This window comes from Delphinus delphis, chromosome 16 (assembly GCF_949987515.2).
Source record: "Delphinus delphis chromosome 16, mDelDel1.2, whole genome shotgun sequence".
NCBI classification, from domain to species: domain Eukaryota; kingdom Metazoa; phylum Chordata; class Mammalia; order Artiodactyla; family Delphinidae; genus Delphinus; species Delphinus delphis.
Genome location: NC_082698.1, coordinates 5967602 through 5983844, shown reverse-complemented (window position 1 = coordinate 5983844; position 16243 = coordinate 5967602). Strand labels below are relative to the sequence as shown.

Sequence of the window (16243 nt, the reverse complement as noted above, 5' to 3'; positions counted from 1 at the left end):
AATATCCTGGCTAAAGTACAAATGATATCTGCAGCAGACCACAATACCAAAATTATCTTCTTTTTAAACATGTCAAAGAAAGCTAAGTTGAGGAGCAGGCCACTGCTCAGAGATGCCTGTTTTAGTATGCAACTGTTAGAAGAGACTAGAGCCCACATAGACCCAAGACCCACTAGAAGCCAAACATTTGCATAATGCCGGAAACGAAGAGGATACTGCTCTCAAAAACTCCAACTTTAGAATGAAACTATCAAGGGTGGCAACTCGCTTTTTTTTTTTTTTTTTTTTTTTTTTTGTGGTACGCAGGCCTCTCACTGTTGTGGCCTCTCCCGTTGCGGAGCACAGGCTCCGGACGCGCAGGCCCAGCGGCCATGGCTCACGGGCCCAGCCGCTCCGCGGCATGTGGGATCCTCCCGGACCGGGGCACGAACCCGTGTCCCCTGCATCGGCAGGCGGACTCTCAACCACTGTGCCACCAGGGAAGCCCACAACTCGCATTTTAATAAAGGTCAAAAGTTCTGACTCTCCCTTCATCTAGGAAAACCGCTTGAACATGAAATCTATAACAATGCATATACTGATATGTTGGCTTCTGCTAGTCAAAAGCAGAAAAAGCTAGCATCATGCCTTTTTTGTATGCAAGCATGCTCACTCAGGTCTACTGCACTGTTCTTCTAAGGGATTTTCCCCATAAAACAAATTTCTAGAGGAAACCCAAAAAATATTGAAAAATAGATATTTAGTTTACAGTGTCAAAAAAACACAGATTTGTAAACTTGCCTTTTTCTTTTAAAATGTTTCATTTTCCCCCCAACTGTAGACACAGCTCCAGTCTCTTAGAGAGCAGACACATTTACCACTGGCTGGCCTATGATATTCTTGTAAATATTTCAATACCTCCCTGTTCCCAAGCAGAAAATGGAAAAATTGAAACAACTCAAAGAAAGCAGGGTCCACGGGCTGGCACGCACTGTAACTCCGCTAACTCTTCCAGTGTGTCCTAAAGATTACTTTTTGTGAGCAGGGCTGGGCGGGGAGCAACAGAATTGTCACATTGATCTTCTGTGGAAATAATACAATTTATATTTTGTAACTTGACAGTATCAGCGTAAATCAGAGCCATATGGAGAGAAACTCCCCTGAAATCACACACACACACACACACACACACACACACACTCTCAGTCGGCAGAGTTCTCTGGAGGCCTGGAGGGCAGCAGACTTTGAGAAAGGGAGGGGGAGGGGAAAAAGGAATTCAGGCCTGGGACAGTGACAGCTGCCTGCAGGGTTGACAGTTAGACTCACTTTGTCCTTCACTGTCACCAGCATTGAAGGAAGCTCCTGCCCCAGAGCTCGACTTTGCTCATTTCTTAGAAGATTTTGTAGAGAGACCTGTGTGTATGAGCGTGTGTGGTCCTAAATGACAGTCTTGTACCAGGCATCTCCCAGTTTACAGTTTACAATATGCTTTCCCTATATGCTATCTCACTCAACTCAACAACGCTGCAGTAGGTTGTATGGGCCCCTTTTTACCCAGGGGTGGGAATGGGGATGGCGTGGATGGGAGTGAGCCCTGGGGAAGCCAAATGCCTTGTCCGAGCTCACACCCCTGGCAGCTGGCAGAGGGTCAGCTCAAACCCCGGGCTTCACCTTGCCGTGGTCACCTGAGACCCAGAGGCACTGTGGTCTGGGCTGTCGGACGATCCCCTCTAACCTTCCAGACTTTCTTGCTCATGCTGGCCTCCCATCTGTCAGGGACACCACACTGCCACCTCCTTCCCAGTGTGTCCAAATCAGCTGCTTACGTTAGAGGAAACAGGGCTTGGCGATGGGCAGGCTTTCAAGAGAAGCTGGGCTGTCGGCAAAGAGGCATCCAGGGACCACGGCTCTCAGGCCCTGAGGGCCAAGCTCACCTCTCAAAGCAACTGAGGCCCCCTGACTGTTCACTTCTGTCCCCTGGCTTTCTCCTCCAACTTCAGATTTCCTGCAGCCACCTGGACCTCCCCAGATGTGGTCTGGTTGTGGCTGGCGCTCCTGCCAGCTCTGCCCTCTGCCAGCCCCACGCACATCCATGGGGTCTCCCATCTGACGGACAGGCTGGTTCTCTGCCTCACTGGATGTCACCTTGCTCGCTCGGGGTACAGCAGACCTCTATCCACCTGGGAAGTGGCCCAAATCCTTCCACCAGGAGTAATTCCATCCTGCCCTGGGCCCTCGGAGTGCTGTGTCTGCTCTTCCTGACACAGAGCCTGAGCTAGGGCAGGCGGTCATCACCGGGCCGCCTGCGAGCTGGCCCCTTGAGAGAGAGACGGTGTGACTCTCCTCTATGACCACAGCCCCAGCACATCACCTTGGTCCTAGCACATGCTACACAAACATGTTGAATGGACGTGCCAGAGAGAGACGAGTTCCAGACAATGTCATGTGCTGTGCACGCAAACGCTCCCTGGTTTTCATGGTCTGGGTCCAGAGTCCAGGAAGGAAATGCCAGCCTCCCCAGGAACAAGACACTGCCTCCCTCTGTGCCCTGCTTGTCCAGCCTCCTCACCTCCAGTGGGGGACACTGCGCCCCCAGAGGCTCCAGCTGGCTTCAGGTGTTGTCCACACATCCCCTGATCCCAGCCTTTAGCCTTCACCTGTCTTGGGACTCACACCCAGCGGTGGGCCACGGAAAGCTCTCACAGGTCACAGGAGGGCTCTGGACCCTCCCTTCCATCACCGTAACTTGGCCTTCTCCCCTCTACCAAGTTGTCTAGGATTGTCACTGAAGGAACTCAGACCTCCATTCTCTTGGGACCCAACACACATAAGGGCCCCTTGAAGGCTCAGACCCACCAGCGGGGCTGCACGCCACATGCTCTCGGGTATAACATTAGGTCAATGGGGCGACAAGTTACTGCCCTCTGGGCGCCCTCCCAAGTCTTCTAATGGAGACAAAGGCTGTTGGGTACAATGTGCCTCCAACCTCCCTTGCCCCTGGCTAACCGCCCTTCTCATGGAGAAGCAGGTCTCCTGCTCAGGGACATCAACAGGCACCACTGTTTGGAATTTAAAAGCAGTGTTTTGTTTTCCTTAGCTTGAGGTTTTATTATATTTATGACAAGTGAAACTGGCCTTCTATTTATACTATGGAAGTACAATTTTCTTCTTAAATAAATTTAAGTAAAATATGTATATTGACTTAAAGGAAAATTTAGGATAAATTAAGAAAAAAATTATGTAAGTAAACAATAGCACAGGTGATACACACAAATAACACAATCATGGACTTATGGTTGCCAAGTGGGTGGTGGTCCGGTGAGATGGACTGATTGGGAGTCTGGGGTTCGCAGGTGCAAACTATTACAAAGAGAATGGGTAAACAGAAAGGTCCTACTGTAGAGCACAGGGAACTATATTCAATATCCTGTAATGAACCACAATGGAAAAGGATATGAAAAAGAATATATATATGTATAACTGAATCACTTTGCTGTACAGCAGAAATTAACACAACATTGTAAATCAACTATACTTCAATCAGATAACTTTAAAATAAATTAATTAATTAAAAATTAAAGTCACGGAGAACTCAACACCAAACTGGGCAACTTGGCAGTGGATGGACTGCTCAGACCACAGTCGGTCAGCACTGCTATGAGCTGAATTACTTAAGAGGCCGGATAAACAAGCAGCACCCCCAAAATCAGCAGAGATGAGATCCTGAATCAGGGCTGGGTACCAGGTCAGGTATGAACCTGCCTTCCTAACAAGCTCTCGCAGGTGACTCCAATGCAGGCCATCTGGTGGACCAATGGTCTTAGAGACCCAGGGCTTTGAACCAACAGCCCCTGACCACCACCCTAAAACAGAAGCACAAAGGCTGTTTTTGCTATGGACACGTCCCTATTTGGTGATTCCCACCATGATCGAAGCAGGCTTCTCTTGACTTCTCCAGAACATCCATCCTTCATCCTTGGGACATTTGCGCATCTCCTGTGTACTGAATACAGCCCACAGAGTCAAAGGGAATCACCACACACTCTGCAGCCTTAAATGGACGCAATGCCTGATAACAGGGGATGTCTGAGACCTGAACTCTGGCATCAAGGAGCTCACAGCATCAAGAGGTCAGTATTTAACCTGCCGGCCTTTATGGAGCACCTGCCCTGTCTTGGGGTCAAGAGTCATAGGTCACTAGCCTGGCTCGGAAAGATTTCACAGTATAAGTGGAGAAGACGATGGTGTCGGACCAAGACGGTGAAGCCCCCAGGGAGGATGCCCACCCCGACGCAGAGAAAGGAACCCGTGGTGGAGGCAAGAGGGCAGGACTGTGGTCAGGAGGCTTCTGAGGGACAGAGGGGAGAGGCACCAAGAGGGGGCACGCAGGACAACACTCAGGACCGAGAAAGCCACTCGTGTAAACAGACACATGGTGAGAAAACTCGGCAGACACTGTGGTTACATGAGACTGTCGTTTTTTTTCTATTTGATTTGCAGAGAATCTCAACCCGCTTACTAAAGAGCTGAGTTACATGAGGGGCTCTGGTCACAAAAAAAACGCAAATAAGAGATTTATGACTCTTCTAATGCTGCCCGCTGTTTGTGAGTAGACAAAGCTAATGCAATCCAGGTCTAGCCTGGCCCTGCTCATGTACCTTTGGGAAGATTTCATAATGAACCTTCCAGAGTCCCTAAAAAGAAGGGGAAACTGCCTTCTGTAACCAATTGACTGCTCTGGCACAAAGAGCTGACCGTAGGCATCCAGGTGCCCTGACTTGTGGAAACCCATTCCCCAGGGATAACGCCCCCTCCCAAGTCTACAAGATCATGTCTTAACCCTGGCCAGGGAATCATGTTTACAGCAACTTTCACAGGCCCAAAGGCAATGCCAAAGGAAGGTAGCCATTTAAATTTGATGACAGATTTTACAGACATTTCTCCAAAGAAGACATACAGGTGGTCAATAGGCACATGAAAAGATGCTCGATATTGCTAACTATTAGAGAAACACAAATCAGAACTACAATGAGGTACCACCTCACACCAGTCAGAATGGCCATCATTAAAAAGTCTACAGGGCTTCCCTGGTGGCGCAGTGGTTGAGAGTCCGCCTGCCGATGCAGGGGACACGGGTTCACGCCCCGGTCCGGGAAGATCCCACATGCTGCGGAGCGGCTAGGCCCGTAAGCCATGGCCACTGAGCCTACACATCTGGAGCCTGTGCTCCGCAACGGGAGAGGCCACGACAGTGAGAGGCCTGCGTACCGCAAAAAAAAAAAAAAAAAAAAAAAAAAAGTCTACAAATAACAAATGCTGGAGAGGGTGTGGAGAAAAACGTAACCCTCCTGCACTGTTGTTGGGAATGTAAGTTGGTACAGCCACTATGGAGAACAGTATAAAGGTTCCCCAGAAAACTAAAACCAGAAATACTATATGATCCAGCAATCCCACTCCTGGGCACACTTTAATTAAAGACAAAACTGTAATTCAAAAAGATACATGCACCCCTTTTTTCATCGCTGTTCACTAGCACCACTAGCATCACTGTTCACAATAGCCAGGACATGGAAACAACCTAAGTGTCCATCGACAAATGAATGGATAAAGACGATGTGGTACATATACACAGTGGAATACTACTCAGCCATTGAAAAGAATGAAATAATGCCATTTGCAGCAACATAGATGCAACTAGAGATTATCATACTAAGTGAAGTAGGTCAGAAAGGGAAAGACAAATACCATATGATATCACTTATATGTGGAATCTAAAATATGCCACAGGACTTCCCTGGTGGTGCAGTGGTTAAGAATCCACCTGCCAGTGCAGGGGACACAAGTTTGATCCATGGTCCAGGAAGATCCCACATGCCACGGAGCAACTAGGCCTGTGCGCCATAACTACTGAGCCCGCGCGCCTAGAGCCTGTGCTCCACAACAAGAAGCCACCGCAGTGAGAAGCCCGCGTACCACAACAAAGGGTAGCCCCCTCTTGCTGCAACTAGAGAAAGCCCACACACAGCAATGAAGACCCAACGTAGCCAAAAATTAATAAATAAATTAAAATAAAATGTGCCACAAATGAACTTATCTATGAAACAGAATCACAGACATAGAGAACAGACTGGTGGTTGCCAAGGGGGAGGGGGCTGGGGAAGGGATGGAGTGGGAGGTTGGGGTTAGCAGATACAAGTTTTAATATATAGAAGAGTTAAAAAACAAGGTCCTACTGTATAATACAAAGAACTATATTCAACATCCTATGATAAACCATAATGGTAAAGAATATGTTTTTAAAAAGAATGTGTATATATATATATATATATATATACACACACACACACACACGTGAATTACTTTCCCATACGGCAATAATTAACACAACATTGAAAATCAACTATACTTCAATAAAAAAATTAATTTAATTTGACGATAGATTTTAAATAACTTTTATACTAATAACAAAACTTTTTTAAAAGTGAAAGCTATTTGCATGTATTTGCTTAGCTTACTTTCCCATTGATACTCCATCTATGCCTCCACAAAATCCTGCTCCTTTACTTGTTTGGCATCTATCTTTGGACAGTCCTTTGACCTTCTCAGCCTTACCTTTCTTATCTGAAAAATGACAGATTTACAGTTTGTCACCCTGGCTTCTTGGAGTTCCAAGGATGTAGTACAGGGTGCTGGGAGTTATTTTTATGAAAATAAAAGCCCCAGAATGCATCCCACGATAATGCTGGTTTGTCTGTTGCAATCGGTTCCCTGAAAACCTTGGCTTTCAGATAACTCAATAACTTCCTCCTCTGCTCTGGAAGGAAGGGCGAGGGAGGATTTGGAAGTAACTGCACGTGGTGTCTGGGATGCAGTAGATGCTCAATAAACATTCATGTAGAGAATGATGAAAAAGGTCAGTAATCACAGAACTGGGTGAGTTTCTTCCACATTCTGAAATCCCATAATTCTTTATATTCTATATACCTTACTGGCAATTATACCTACTAATGACATTTAAATTTGACTAAAATTTTCATCATTAACTTTTTAAGAGTAGGGTTTTAATGGAAACATCATGTTTAATGATAAGAAAAAACTGGTTGGCTATTCAGAATGAAAGCTCTGTGGACGTAGTCGTTGGAGAGAAAAAATATTCATGAACATCCAAGTCTTCTACTGCATCCATTTGCAAAGTGAATGCCATGGAATTGACCATGTCAAGATATCAGATATCCACTGCTAAGAAAATTTTTTTGAAAAGAGGAATACTCAAAAGATATACTCAGTTGATGGAATTCTAAATCTATACTCATTTTTTTGTAGTGGTGGCAAAATAAGATGTGGTTTTTCACATATTTCTGTTAAAATTTGCCTCAGTCTTGGAATTTAGTAGTTCACAGAATATCTGTCCTCCAAAAGATTTATGTCAATCTTCAAACAGCAATTCTCCACAGAAACAAGAAAAAAAAAGGTAGAAAATGTCTTAACTTCTGTCTAAAGAATGCTACACATCAAAGTATATGGTGGGTGGGGGGAGCCAAAAATTTACTAGCAGGAAAAGGCATAGTTTTAAAATGCTTTTATGATTAACAGGTATGAATATAAATGAACTAAACATTAAACTAGGACAAAACAAAACCAAAACAATGAAACCTAAGAGGAAGGAGTGAAGAAATAAAAGCAGAAATTATTAAATTAGAAGCCAGAAATAAAAGCAATCGATTTGATTAATAAATCCAAGTCTTAATTCTTCAGACAGACCAAATACCTATGTAAAACTCTAAGTCCAAACAAGGAGAAAGATAAATTGTAAATGAGTATAATTACAGGTACAAAATTTAAATTACCACCAAGTACTATGCATTATTTATACTAACATGTGAAGCATGAATAAAGATTTTCTAGGAAAGGCTAAGTTAAAAAAAATTGGCTAAGAAATGGCAAAACCAATGACCACATAAGAAGTTGAGAAATCTGTACAAGATTTATGTTCCATATAGATGCTGGGCCCAAAGGAGAGCTTTTAAAGCCCCCAAAGGCAGATTATTCTCATATTATTTTTGCTATCCCCAAAAAATACACATGCACACCCACAGACAGGACAAAGGAAACTTTAGGATTACGGGTGGTTGCTAGAATGGCCCTAATACTTCACTGTCCCTCTATCTTCGCCCCAAGGGCCCTGTAGCTTGGGGCTGGGATATGACTTTGCCCATTTCCCTATCCCTTGATTCTGGGTTTGACTACCTGACACATAATGGAATGTTAGCAGGTAGGACCCAAGCAGAGAGTTGAAATGGGCTTTCGCATTAGGGCTTGTTCCACCTTGTTCCTCCACCTTCCTGTGAGAAGGAGCCTGGGCTAGCCTGCTGGAGGGAAGGACAGACATGTGGAGCGGAGCCCAGTCGCCCTGTGGACAGCAGACGCACAAACACACCAGCAAGCCTTGCAGAGACCAGAACTGCTCAATGTCAACCCCTGACTTGCAGACTCATGAGCCAAAGAAATCTTTTATTGTTTGAAGCCACTGACTTTGGGGCAGTTTATTAAGCAGTATATGTCAATACACAACTGATATAAGACCGCTTTTCCTACTTAATAGAGATGTGAAAAATCTTAATTAGAACATTAGGAAATTAAATTCAGCAGCATGTTAAAAATATGATACAGAGTTGGATATGTCCCCAAAATGTAAGGAGATTTTGATATTGAGAAACCCATCAATGAATAATTATAGCTATAAGCCAATGAGTATTTATATCAATAGATCAAAAGATTAAAAGGGGGGGAAGATGCAGTGCCTCATTAAAGGTCTAAAAGGCAGTTAGTAAATTCAAAATCCAATACTGATTTTTTTTTTCAAAAAATTCCTACTTGAAAACCAAAATAGAGTTTTCCTTAAAATAATGAACTTGCATCTTAAATCTACAGTCAATATCATAATCAATGGTGAAATGCCAGGGGCCTTCACATTAAAAACCAAAACATAAGAGGGATTCCTGCTATATGCACAAGTGTTTTTAAACTGTTCTTTATGTTTGAGAGACTGCAATAAAACAATAAAAAATAATTCAGAGAAATAAATGTTTAAAAAGAGAAATTACTTATAGGTGATATGATTAGTTACCTAAGAAACCCAGGAAAATCAACTGAACATCTACTAAAACCAGAAAGACATTTTAATAAACACACTAGTCCCAGAATTTATATATATAAATCAATACAAGAAAATGCCATTACTAAAATAACATTGAAAATTGGATCCCATTTAGTGACAAGAAAAGAAAAATAACTAAGGAAAAAAACACCTAAAAATGCTTAGTAAGAAATGGATGATAGTGCTGTTCATCCAAAATTTTGACTCACAACAAAGCAGTGCCATAATATGTAAATAGCTCTTCACAAGTCAATGAGAAGACAAATAGCTCAACAACAAAGTGACCAAAGGATGTGAATTACGATTCGATAAAAGAAGAATAACAAATAGTTGATAAACCTAAGGGGGAAAGTTCAACTGCATCATTAAGTATTTAAAGAGAATATCCTGCCCCCAACTCCTTTACCTGCCCCATCCTTGTTTCTGTGTGCAGGAACTTCTATTAGAGAAGTACTCCTGACCTCGCCTCCACTCCCAGCTCCTCCAGGGAAGGAAAGGTGAATATATGACGGAAGAGACTGGGAAGAGAAACTGGGTTTCATGGCTCCGTGTATGGCTTCTCCCTCCCTTCTTGGATCTGTTCACCGTGCATTCATCCTGGTCTACCCTCTGCCATACGTTAAGGGTAGCAACCCTGTGAGGCAAGTCTGACACTGGCCAGCAGGACAGATGACTCTCAAATCTGGAAGTGAAACAGCAGCAGGTCCACTCGGCCACAGACGGAAACTAAATCCTCCAATCAGCTTTCTAGTAATAACGGATGGTTTGATCTCTTACTGTTGTGAGCAATCAACGAGCTCTGAATCTAAGAGGGGAAGGGCGGTGTTACTTATTGGACTCCTAAAGCCCCAACAATAAATGTTAAATGTGAATTAAACTATTTTAACCTAGAAAATTGGCAAAGAAAATGAAATGGTAACTGATAACCATAAGGCCACTAGCTGGTTAGGAAGAGGCTTCAGAAAAGCAGGCAGGAAGATCACAAGCATGAAGAGTGTCACCTTCGGGAAGGCAAACTGTAACACGCAATACACATTTTAGAAGGCGCTAACCCGTTTAGCCACAACTTTAATGCAATCTGGCTCCCATCTATTGTGATTTCTTTCTAGATTCTAACATTTATGCAGAAAATAAGTGAGACGGTACAGAAAAATACTGAAAGAATTGTATAAGGGGTTTTGATCTACCAGATATTAGCAATATCAAGCAGCAATACTTAAGTGTGCAGTACTGGTATGTGACAGACAGATCAATAGAAGTGAATGAAAGTAAGGAAATGGAAAATTTAGTATACGATCGAGGTAGCATTTCAGATCAACTGAAGTAAAACAGTGGTCATGACTGGGCAGCCATCTGAACAGCAAATGGATTCCTATTCTCACTCTTAATATCAAAATAAATGCTAGGTGGATCAATGATTTAGTGTAGGAAAAATAAAAACATAAAACTACTGGATGAAAATGCTGGTACCACACTAACTGCATGCAGCCCTTCTGGGTCTCACAGCTGGATGCAGGCTCCTTCTCATGACTCCTATGATAACTAAGGGTAGCAACCCCATGAGGCTAGATCTGATATTGTCCGACAGGACAATAAGTTAAAAAATATACATTCTAATCTCTGTAGCAACCACTAAAAAATAACCATAATCAAATTAGGAAATATAGCTAAAACTAATGAAATATTAAAACAACTCCATCAAAAAGAAAAACATATTGGGCAAATATGAAAGAGTAAGATAATGAACTTAACTCCCCACAGGAATAATTACTTTAAATGTAATTGGATTACCTGTTCCACTTTAAAGGAAGAGACCCTCAGAACGGATTAAAATGCAAGTCCAACTATTTACTACCTATAGGAAATGCACTTTAAGCATCAATACAAAGCCAGGTTGAAAATAATAAATAAATAAATAAAAATGGAAAAGACATTCCATGCATACATATGCATGCACTAAATAAGCATAAAAAAGCAGAGGTAGCTATATTAATATCAGTCAAAGCAGACTGAAAGACAAGGATTAGCACCTGAGATCAAGGTGAATTAGCACCTGAGATCAAATTTCATAGTGATAAACTGGTCAATTCATCAAACAGACGTAACAATTCTAGGTGTATATAAACCTAGGAAGAGTTTCAAAATACATGAAGAAAACTGACAGAATTGAAAGGAGAATTAGATCAATTGCCAACGCTAGTTAAAGGTTATACTACCCTCCCTGTAATTGACAGAAATGGTAAACAAAAAAATCACTAGGCTTATAGAAGATTTGACAACACCATCCACCAATTTTGCTATTTATAGAACACTACCCCATCCAACAGCTACAGAATACATGTTCCTTTCAACTCCTCATGGGATAAACACAGACTATAAGCTGGGGTATAAAACAAGTCTCAACAAGTGTAAACAGGGAAATCATAAAGACCCTATTATTCTTTGATTACAAGAAAGTGAAATTAAAAACAGAAAGATATCTTTTAAAATCCTCAAATACGTGGACATTAAGTAATGTATTTCCAAATAAGCTAATAAGGTCAACGAATTAAACTACAAGAAACATAAATATATTGAGCTGAATGATATGAAAATACAGCATATAAAAATTTATGATATTCAACTAAAGACTTGAAGCTAAGCAAGTAAAGACGTGATTACAGGGATGCTTATATTTTCAAATGCTTACATGGGAAAAGGAAAAAGGTTTTATGTCAATAAACTAAGGATCCACCATAAAAATAGCAAATCAGAGACAAAGGAGAAGGAAAGAAATGCTAAAGCATAGAAATAATTGAAATAGAAAAAAAAAAAAAAAGAGAAAAATCTTTGAAATCTAAAGTGGGTTGTTCAAAAACATTGATAAAATCGTTAAATTCCTAGCAAGATAAAAGAAAAAGTGAGAGAAATCACAACTTATCAGTTTCTGGAATTAAAGAGAGGGCATCCTTATAAGCATGGGCATGAAAATGGTAAAAAATTAGGGAAAATGGTAAAAAATTAGGGAAAATGTTATGCCAATGAATCTGTTAACTCGGATGACAAGGACATGTTCTTTAAAAGACACAAATTACCAGAGAGAGACCTTCAAGATGGCGGAGGAGTGAGACGTGGAGTTCACCTTCCTCCCGACAAATACAGCAGAAATACACCTACACGTGGAACAACTCCTACAGAACACCTACTGAACACGGGCGGGGCTGCGAGCTGAGGCTCGGGCTTCAGTCGGAACGCAGGGAGAGGACTGGGGTTGGCGGCATGAACACAGCCTGAAGGGGGCTAGTGCGCCATGGCTAGCCGGGAGGGAGTCTGGGAAAAAGTCTGGACCCGCCTAAGAGGCAAGAGACCATTGTTTCGGGGTGCATGAGGAGAGGGTATTCAGAACGCCGCTTAAAGGAGCTCCAGAGACGGGCACGAGCTGCAGTGATCAGCGCAGATCCCAGAGACGGGCATGAGACGCTAAGGCTGCTGCTGCCGCCACCAAGAAGCCTGTGTGCGAGCACAGGTCACTAGCCACACCTCCCCTCCCGGGAGCCTGTGTGGCCCGCCACTGCCAGGGTCCCGGGATCCAGGGACAACTTCCCCGGGAGAATGCATGGCGCGCCTCAGGCTGGTGCAACGTCACGCCAGCCTCTGTCGCCGCAGGCCCGCCCCGCACCCCGTGCTCCTCCCTCCCCTGGCCTGAGTGAGCCAGAGCCCCCTGAATCGGTGGCTCCTTTAACCCCGTCCTGTCTGAGCGAAGAACAGACGCCCTCTGGCCACCTACACGCACAGGCGGGGCCAGATCCAAAGCTGAACCCCGGTAGCTGTGCGAACAAAGAAAAGAGGGAAATCTCTCCCAGCAGCCTCAGGAGCAGCGGATTAAATCTCCACAATCAACTTGATGTACCTGCATCTGTGGAACACCTGAATAGACAACGAAACATCCCAAAATTCAGGCGGCGGACTTTGGGAGCAAGGATATATATTTTTTTTTCCTTCTTCTCTTTTTGTGAGTGTGTATGTGTCTGATTCTTTGTGTGATTTTGTCTCTATAGCTTTGCTTTTACCATTTGTCCTAGGGTTCTGTCTGTCCGTTCTTTTTTTGGTTTTTTGGGTTTTTTTATCTTGCTTTTTCTTTTAGTATAGGTTTTAGCACTTGCTATCATTGGTGGATTTGCTTTTTGGTTTGGTTGCTCTCTTCTTTCTTTATCTTTCTTTTATTACTTTTCCACTTTTTTATTTTAGAAATTATTTTTTATTTTCATAACTTTATTTTATTTCATATTTTTCTTTTTCTTTTTTACTCCCTTTTCTTCTGAGCCGTGTGGCTGACAGAGTCTTGGTGCTCCAGGTGGGTGTCAGGCCTGTGCCTCTGATGTGGGAGAGCTGAGCTCAGGACATTGGTCCACCAGAGACTTCCCAGCTCCACATAATATTAAACAGCGAAAGCTCTCCCAGAGACCTCCATCTCAATGCTAAGAAGTTGAGCTCCACTCAACGACCAGCAAGCTACAGTGCTGGACACCCTATGCCAAACAACTAGCAAGACAGGAACACAAACCCACCCATTAGCAGAGAGGCTGCCTAATCATAATAAGGTCACGGACACCCCAAAACACACCACTGGACGTGGTCCTGACACAAGAAAGACAAGATACAGCCTCATCCACCAGAACACACGCACCAGTCCCCTCCACCAGGAACCCTACACAGCCCACTGAAACAACCTTAGCCACTGGGGACAGACACCAAAAACATCAGGAACTACGAACCTGCAGCCTGCGAAAAGGAGACGCCAAACACAGTAAGTTAAGCAAAAAGAAAAGAGAGAGAAACACACAGCATATGAAAGAGCAAGGTAAAAACCCACCAGACCAAACAAATGAAGAGGAAATAGGCAGTCTACCTGAAAAAGAATTCAGATTAATCATAGTAAAGATGATCCAAAATCGTGGAAATAGAATGGAGAAAATAAAAGAAACGTTTAACAAGGACCTAGAAGAACTAAAAAGCAAACAAACAATGATGAACAACACAATAAATGAAATTAAAAATTCTCTAGAAGGAATCAATAGCAGAATAACTTAGGCAGAAAAACGGATAAGTGACCTGGAAGATAAAATAGTGGAAAAAACTACTGCAGAGCGGAATAAAGAAAAAAGAATGAGAAGAATTCAGGACAGTCTCAAGACCTCTAGGACAACATTAAATGCACCAACATTTGAATTATAGGGGTCCCAGAAGAAGAAGAGATAAAGAAACGGACTGAGAAAATATTTGAAGAGATTATAGTTGAAAACTTCCCTAATATGGGTAAGGAAATAGTCAAGTCCAGGAAGCACAGAGAGTCCCATACAGGATAAATCCAAGGAGAAACATACCAAGACACATATTAATCAAACTATCAAAAATTAAACACAAAGAAAAAATATTAAAAGCAGCAAGGGAAAAACAACAAATAACATAAAAGGGAATCGCCATGAGGTTAACAGCTGGTCTTTCAGCAGAAACTCTGCAAGCCAGAAGGGAGTGGCAGGACGTATTTAAAGTGACGAAAGGGAAAACCTACAACCAAGATTACTCTACCCAGCAAGGATCTCATTCAGATTCAATGGAGAAATTAAAACCTGTACAGACTAGCAAAAGCTAAGAGAATTCAGCACCACCAAACCAGCTTTACAAAAAATGCTAAAGGAACTTCTAGGCAGGAAACACAAGAGAAGGATAAGGCCTACAATAACAAACCCAAGACAATTAAGAAAATGGAATAGGAACATACATATTGATAATTACCTTAAATGGAAATGGATTAAATGTTCCAACCAAAAGTCATAGACTGGCTGAATGGATACAAAAACAAGACCCATATATATGCTGTCTACAAGAGACGAACTTCAGACCTAGGGAAACATACAGACTGAAAGTGAGGGGATGGAAAAAGATATTCCATGCAAATGGAAATCAAAAGAAAGGTGGAATAGCAATTCTTATATCAGACAAAATAGACTTTAAAATAAAGGCTATTACAAGAGACAAAGAAGGACACTACATAATGATCAAGGGATCAATCCAAGAAGAAGATATAACAATTGTAAATATTTATGCACCCAACATAGGAGCACCTCCATACATAAAGCAAATGCTAACAGCCATAAGGGGAAATCAACAGTAACATAAGCACAGCAGGGGGCTTTAACACCCCACTTTCACCAATGGACAGATCATCCAAAATTAAAATAAATAAACACAAGCTTTAAACGATACATTAAACAAGATGGACTTAATTGATATTTATAAGACACTGCATCCAAAAACAACAGAATACACTTTCTTCTCAAGTGCTCATGGAACATTCTCCAGGATAGATCACACCTTGGGTCACAAATCAAGCCTTGGTAAATTTAAGAAAATTGAAATCGTATCAAGTATCTTTTCCGACCACAACGCTATGAGACTAGATATCAATTACAGGAAAACATCTGTAAAAACTACAAACACATGGAGGCTAAACAATACACTACTTAATAACCAAGAGATCACTGAAGAAATCAAAGAGGAAATAAAAAAATACGTAGAAACAAATGACAATGAAAACATGACGACCCAAAACCTATGGGATGCAGCAAAAAAAGTTTTCAAAGGGAAGTTTATTACAGTACAATCCTACCTCAAGACACAAGAAACATCTCAAATAAACAACCTAACCTTACACCTAGAGCAATTAGAGAAAGAAACCCCAAAGTTAGCAGAAGGGAAGAAATCATAAAGATCAGATCAGAAATAAATGAAAAAGAAATGAAGGAAACGATAGCAACGATCAACAAAACTAAAAGCTGGTTCTTTGAGAAGATAAGCAAAATTGATATACCATTAGCCAGACTCATCAAGAAAAAAGGGAAAAGACTTAAATCAATAGAATTAGAAATGAAAAAGGAGAAGTAACAACTGACACTGCTGAAATACAAGGGATCATGAGAGATTACTACAAGCAATATATGCCAATAAAATGGGCACCCTGGAAGAAATAGACAAATTCTTAGAGAAGCACAACCTTCCGAGACTGAACCATGAAGAAATAGAAAATGTAAACAGACCAATCACAAGCACTGAAATTGAAACTGTGAT

The 16243-nt window shown here is 42.1% G+C and overlaps 1 protein-coding gene across 1 annotated transcript in view; it reads right to left on the bottom strand.

The window, feature by feature from the left end:
* Nucleotides 1-16243, bottom strand: part of ADAM12 (ADAM metallopeptidase domain 12) — a 386817-nt gene that overhangs the window by 347447 nt on the left and 23127 nt on the right. The gene's annotated exons all lie outside the window — the stretch shown is intronic.